This window comes from Oryctolagus cuniculus, chromosome 13 (assembly GCF_964237555.1).
Source record: "Oryctolagus cuniculus chromosome 13, mOryCun1.1, whole genome shotgun sequence".
Classification (NCBI taxonomy): Eukaryota; Metazoa; Chordata; class Mammalia; order Lagomorpha; family Leporidae; genus Oryctolagus; species Oryctolagus cuniculus.
In genome coordinates, this window is record NC_091444.1 from 21,297,837 (window position 1) to 21,305,089 (window position 7,253).

At 53.8% G+C, this 7,253-nt stretch overlaps 1 long non-coding RNA gene across 1 annotated transcript; it reads left to right on the plus strand.

Annotated features, from left to right (window-relative positions):
• The first annotated feature begins 1,113 nt into the window (after positions 1-1,113).
• On the plus strand, positions 1,114-1,840 carry LOC127483492 (uncharacterized). Its single transcript, XR_011381256.1, has 2 exons — positions 1,114-1,302; positions 1,566-1,840. It is a non-coding gene; the product is annotated as an uncharacterized lncRNA (long non-coding RNA).
• The last annotated feature ends 5,413 nt before the right edge of the window (positions 1,841-7,253 follow it).

Sequence of the window (7,253 nt, forward strand, 5' to 3'; positions counted from 1 at the left end):
TCTGTCTCTCTCTCTGCCTTTCAAATCAATGAGAATAAATCTTTAAAATGGTTTAAAAATCTCCTTAAAGAGAGAGAGACGGGGGCTCTCCATCACTTCCCCTGCTCTGTGAAGCTGACGAGACGCTATCTCGGGGGCAGGCAGAGATGATGCAGCCTCCGTGGCTGACCTCCGGGGACAGAGAAGGTTCTGGGTGGGGGCAATGTTTCCACAGGACATCACTGACGCACAGGCTGGAATCCCACCTCACTCATGTTCCCTGGCTAGGGACTGTCTGGGCAGGAAGGATGGTAAACTAGTTGGAAGAGTGAGTGAGTGTGTGTGTGTATGTGTGTGTGTGAACATGTATGTGAATATAGCTAGAAGTTTTCTAGAGGATTCTCCCCAGTGCTGGGATTCCAGGGTGTGGGATTCAGTTTGCCATCGGCTTGCAGAGGTGCACCTGCTGTACGCTGACTTCTTGTTTCTGAGAGCTGAACGCCATCGAGGTCACAGCAGCGCCCCCTAGGGCTCTGGCTGAGGACACAGGGGTCTTGGGTCCAGAACAAACTGCTTTGGAATCCTCACTCTGCTAGATGTGAGCCTGTCTCCTGTCTGTACAATGTGTATAAAGGCATCCCCCTTACAGGGCTGCCACTAGGATTCAAGCAATGCACATTGGTACCAGTCCAGCGCTGTATCAACCGTAGCTGTTATCTTTTCCTTTCTTTCTTTTTTTTTTTAAGATTTATTTATGTATTTGAGAGGCAGAGTTACAGAGAGGCAGAGGCAAAGGCAGAGAGAAAGATATTTTCCATCTGCTTGTTCACTACCCATATGGCCACAATGGCCAGAGCTGTGATGATCTGAAGCCAGGAGCCAGGAGCTTCTTCCAGGTCTCCCATGCCGATGCAGGGGCCCAAGCACTTGGGCCCTCCTCTGCTGCTTTCCCAGGCCATTAGCGGGGAGCTAGATGGGAAGTGGAGCAGCTGGGACTCAAACATGGTGCCCATGTTGGATGCCGGCCCTGCAGGCGGCAGCTTTACCCTCTATGCCACAGCACTGGTCCCAAAACATTAAGTTAATGAAGCAGCAGAAAATTTTTCAAGCTATTTATTTTTTAAAAGATCAAGCCTGGCGCCGGGCTCAATGGCCGGGTCGCACGGTAGCAAGGTCCGAGCCTTGTACAGACGCATCTTGCAGTTGCACCGGGTGCTGCCCCCTGACCTCAAAGCCTTGGGCGACCAGTACGTGAAGGACGAGTTTAGGAGGCATAAGGCCGTTGGTTCTGACGAGGCCCGGCGTTTCCTGCAGGAATGGGAGGCAGAGCTAGACAGAGAGAGGGGAAAGGTCTTCCTCCGTTGGTTCAACCCCCAAATGGCCGCTACAGCCGGTGCGTTGCGCCGATCCGAAGCCAGGAGCCAGGTGCTTCCTCCTGGTCTCCCATGTGGGTGCAGGACCCAAGGACCTGGGCCATCCTCCGCTGCACTCCCGGGCCACAGCAGAGAGCTGGCCTGGAAGAGGGGCGAGCGGGACTAGAACCCCAGGGTGCCAGCCTGGCAGAGAAAAGGGTCCGCAGAGAAAAGGGTGTATGCGACAGTGTTATGGCAACAAGCCAACAACAACAGACAAAATCCAACTGAAAAAGCATGTTTTGGCACCTTTCTCCCAGAAGAAAAACTAAATGACTTTCGTGACGAGCAGATTGGACAGTTGCAAGAGCTGATGCAAGAAGCCACGAAACCCAACAGGCAGTTTAGTATTACTGACTCTACAAAGCCAAAGTTGTCTAGATGAGGAAGCTGAATACATAAAATTCTGTTTTCTCTGCCATTCAAATAAATAAGAGTAAGAAGTTTTACACATTGGTTATTTCAGCCTTGAGAGTGGTTGGCACTTCTATTTTTTGATGTTTTGAATACAATATTTAGATCAGGACCCCTAATAAACAACTGAAAAACTGAAAAAAAAAAAAAAGATCAAGCCCGTCCAAAAGCTTTGATTGGATAATTTCAATGCTACGATTTTCATAGAAACCATCTCCATTCTTTCTAGAATGGATCCACCCAAGAAAACCTCACACCAGATGGACATGGGGCATCTTTTTACCCCACCTCTGGTGCTGGCTGGACCCACATGTGAGGCCACGAGAAAGCTCCATCACCAGTGGGAGAGGGAGACTTAACAGGGTGCCCGGAGCACCTGGAGGAGTGTGAACTGGAGGCCCCTGGCAGGTGTCTGCCTTCAGGTGAGGTCTGAGCACAGGGAGAGGGCAGGACAATCTTTACTTGTCCCTTTGCAACAAGTCACAATAAACTCTCCCATGGTCCAGGGTCACAATATAATTACTTTAAATGGCTCATTTCCCTGCTGCTCAGGGTATGTCTGTGTGTGCAAATGAGCAGTTGTCTCTGCTTATTGTCTGATCTGCAATCTGCAATTACCCCAAGGAACAACCTGCTCATTGCGGTCAGAGGCCATTAGCCAATCACATGATGACATCTGTCATAATCTTCATACCAGCGCCGGCACTGTGGCGTAGTAGGCTAGGCTTCTATCTGCAGTGCCGGCAGCCCATGTGGGTGCCAGTTCAAGTCCTGGCTGCTCCACTTCCAATCCAGCTTTCTGCGATGCCCTAGGAAGGCAGTGGAGGATGGCCCAAGCACCCCTGCACCCACATGGGAGACCTGGAAGAAGCACCTGGCTCCTGGCTTCAGGTCAGCCCAGCTCCAACTGTTGTGACCACTTGGGGAGTGAACCAACAGAAGGAAGACCTTTCTCTGTCTCTCCTTCTGTCTGTAACTCTACCTCTCAAATAAACAAATAAAATCTTTAAAATAAATAGTCTTCATATCTCATCCTGTCCCAGATCTTATCACCAAACTGTACTCAAAACAAATGTGCACTTTCCTAAATAGACCAACCCCCTTCTCAACAGTCACCGTCACGGTTGAGTGTTTATCCAGCGCCTCACTGGCCTGCCACAGGAACTCGGTGAGATACTATCACTCTTCCCATTTCATAGATGCAGAAACCGAGGCACTAATTCACATCTGGAAGAGGACAGAACCAGGAGCTGTATCTGGCTGTTGAGACTTCTGCGCTGCGTACTGTTCACACCTGACACAGCTCCACGTCATAGCCTGCTGGGGCACACGGTTCTGCACAAAGATCCAAAGTAAGATGCTGGGTTAGAAGAGTGGGATCTTTACTCAATGCAGAGCTTCGCAAACTGGGGCCAGGACCTCCTCCCTCGGGGGCATGCGGAAATTCGGAGGGACATCTTGGTCACGTCGCTTGTTGCACTGACCTGTCTCATTGCTGGCTGCCCATGTGCTCTGTGTCCTGTCTAGATTACAGGGATGTGTCTGGCCCCAAAGGGCAGTGGCTGGGGAGACTTGGATAAAGCAGAAAGCAGCCACCCTTCAGTGCCATGGAGCCGACAACCTGCGAACCGAACATACCCAGGAAAAAGATCTGCGTCCGGCTGAACAGGTACAGCTCCTCCCCTCGGCGTTCCTTCCTAAGCAGTGCAGCGAGAACCACGTACCCGGCTCACAGGTGGTGACCTGAGCTGGACGAACGAAAGCACGCGGGACGCTGTGTTGAGGTTGTAAGCAGGCAGCACACCACTGTCTGAAAGGGACGCAGCGTCCGCAGGCGTGAGTGTTGCCGGGGTCCGGGACCAGCGCCCCACAGAGCCTGACGTTTGATTGACTGGGATTGCCCATGACCTTGTCAAAGTCATGGTGGCAAGCCCAGGTGCCTGCGGGGGTCCCCCAGGAATTCTGAGGACATGTCCCATTCCAGGGCATCCAAACTCAAATGTTTGTATATTTCCCTTTTTAAAGACTTACTTGTTGGCCGGCGCAGAGGCTCACTAGGCTAATCCCCTGCCTGCAGCGTCGGCACCCCAGTTCTAGTCCCGGCTGGGGCACCGCATTCTGTCCTGGTTGCCCCTCTTCCAGTCCAGTTCTCTGCGGTGGCCCGGGAGTACAGTGGAGGATGGCCCAAGTCCTTGGGCCCTGCACCCCATGGGAGACCAGGAGGAAGCACCTGGCTCCTGGCTTCGGATCAGCGCAGCGCGCCGGGCTTAGCGGCCATTGGAGGGTGAACCAACGGAAAAAGGAAGACCTTTCTCTCTGTTTCTCGCTCTCACTGTCTAACTCTGCCTGTCAAAAAAAAAAAAAAAAAAAGACTTATTTGTTGTTTGAAAAGCAGAGTTACAGAGAGGGAGAGGGAGAGAGAGAGAGAGATCTTCCATCTGCTGGTTCACTCCCCACATGGCTGCAATGGACGGAGCTGGGCAGGCCAAAGCCAGTAGCTAGGAGCTTCTTCCAGCTCTCTCACATGGGTACAGGGGCCCAAGGACTTGGGCCATCTTCTTTCCCAGGTCATAGCAGAGAGCTATGGAAGTGGAGCAGCCAGGACTCGAACTGGCGCCCATATGGGATACTGGCTCTGTAGGTGGCAGCTTAACCTGCTGTGCCACAGCACTGGCTCCCTAAACTCAAGTTTTTAACACACACCATCAAACAAAAATTATCTCGGTGCCAAATTTGGTCTGTGAGTCTCCAACAGGAACCTTTTAATGCACGTTTTTCTAACCCGGAAGTATATTTAATGTTTATTAAGTGAGCAGGAGGAAGAGCTATTCTTTTGTATGGCTTCGTGTTTTAAAAAGATTGTATATGTGTTCACACGTATTTGCACACACACACACACAGCAGGTATATGTGAAAATGTTTAGAGAGCTTTCTGGAAAGACATGGGATAATTTTGGAGCGATTTTGTAAAATGCTTTGCTTGTTCCTATTTTTTGCCTTTTACTGTAGGTGTGTATCTGTTGTGTACTTCTTAATAAATGAAGGAGGAGAGGAGCCTTACAAATGGAAGCACTGTGCTATGCGTAGTCCCCACCTCACACCCCAGGGAGTCACTGCCCCTCCCCTTGACGGGAGAATTGTCTCTACACTGGGGACAGCCGGCGCGAGGCGGTCGGAACTGCAGGGCTCCACGTCCTTTGAAAGTGGGTGCTGCGGCCTTCCCAAGCCCGCTGGCCTGGCACCCAGCCCCCTCCCCATCTTCACGTCTTTGGTGACACAGCAACGCTGTCCCGGGAACGCCCATTCCTGCTGCTGCCACCCCACGCAGGGCTGTGGAAGAATCCCAGGCGAAAGCTCGCAAAATCAGAATCTGTCTGACGTTTGTTTTAGGAGGGCTTACTCAAAATTAGACAAGGGCTGGGCAGTTGAAATATACCCAGGCCTCTTTCTCAAGATCATTGTTTTTCTGGAGGAAAAAAAATCTGCTCCTTGCTCCATCTCATTTTCCTGTTTGCTTTCCAGCTCCACGGAGCTTATTCTGGGCGCGTCACTTCGACTGAGCTGCTCTCTTGGTGGAGTTTCCTATCCACTGGTCTGCAGACTGCGGGAGGCGGGCAGTTTCCCCGGGGCCCCTTCTCGTCTGCTGGCTGGGTCGGGCCCCACAGTCCTCCCCGCGTCCCCTCCTGACCAGCTGTGCTGTGAGCTCACACCTGCTCACAAACAAAAGAGTCGAGAGGCTGTGATGTGGATGAAGTGGCCCTGTAGGCGTGAGTGCTGGCGTGAGTGGAGAGAGGGCGCCATCACAGACGGGAAGGGCCATTCTCCCGCTCAGGACACCCCCACTCTCCGTCCCCCATGCACCCATCTCACGTGTGGAATCTGTATAATGAAGAACTCGTGGCCGGTGCCGCGGCTCACTAGGCTAATCCTCTGCCTTGCGGCGCCGGCACACCGGGTTCTAGTCCCGGTTGGGGCGCCGGATTCTGTCCCGGTTGCCCCTCTTCCAGGCCAGCTCTCTGCTGTGGCCAGGGAGTGCAGTGGAGGATGGCCCAAGTGCTTGGGCCCTGCACCCCATGGGAGACCAGGAGAAGCACCTGGCTCCTGCCTTTGGATCAGCGGCAGCGGCCATTGGAGGGTGAACCCACGGCAAAGGAAGATCTTTCTCTCTGTCTCTCTCTCTCACTGTCCACTCTGCCTGTCAAAAACAAACAAAAAACAAACAAAAAAACTCACGTCGGGATCCTGAACCCTCCCTTGCACATCAAACTGAACAGAACGCCTTGGGAGGGATCCCAGGTGTGCTTTGCCCATGGAAGTAAAAATCAAAGCAGACTAAGGGTTAGGGCTTCTGGAGGAGTGTCTGGAACTTATCACGTGGGAACAAGGGAGGGCCCCGTGGCGTCCGCTTGGCTTTGGTCATCTTGGGAATGATGGCAGGGGCCATGGGGCCTGTCCCTGCATCGCTGTAGCGGCCTCTCGGGCAGCTGATGGTGGAGCTAGGAGTTCACACACTTCCACCCGCTCATCGTGCAGTGGCCTCCTGCCCCCAAAGCATCGCCAGAGCCTGGCCAGCATCACAGACTGTTTGTCTGAAAGGGACCTCAGGGGTCATCGCTAGACTCTCTTGTTTTACAGGAGGGGCAAAAAGCCATGTGACTGGCCTAGAGTTAGTGACAGCTGTCTACTGAGACCTCCGGGGCCGAGCTGTCTGCACATCCCCCAACTTCCCCGCTCCCCTGCGCACTGCCGGCTCTGCCCTGTGTCTGCCTCCCCCCTCTCCTTTTGTCTGCATCCTCTTTCAACAGCCTCCTCTGGCCTCGGAAGAGGAACTGTCACTTCTGCTCCCCAGATGACAGCGACGCATCCCGGGACAGCCCACTGCCCACCTGCCAGGAGATGGCACTCCTCGCGATCCCGGGCCTCCCTACGGATTCTGGGGTCCCTCTGGGAAACCTGAGTACTGAGACCACTGAGTGGGAGCCACAAACGAGGGCGCCTGGGTTACGACAGCATCCACAGGTGGGGAAGTTGCACTCCATCCATGGCCCCCCACCCTCTGGTCAGCATGGATCACCCCGGCTGGGTCTGAGCCGACAGAAAGAAAGCGCTCATGGACAGCGCCCTGCTCCCCACACCCCGGGCACTGGGCCAAGACCTGCTGAGTCCCGACCTCACTTGGGGTGAGCCTCGCATCTTCTCTGGCCACCTGCAGACAGGTGGAACAGAGGCGATGGCCGCCCTCCCCATTGCCCTGGCCCTGCCATGGGCCGGGTCCCTTCCCGCCACCCCTTGGGCAACCTCTGTGAGTAAGAGTGCAGTCCTGGGGTCCCCCAGCCTGTGGGCTCTTGGCGCTCAGGCTGCCAGGAGTGTGAGTGACACACACACGGTCTTTTCAGCCCCAGGAGGACTAACAGATGCATCTTGCCTTGGATTATGAGAACCTAAAGG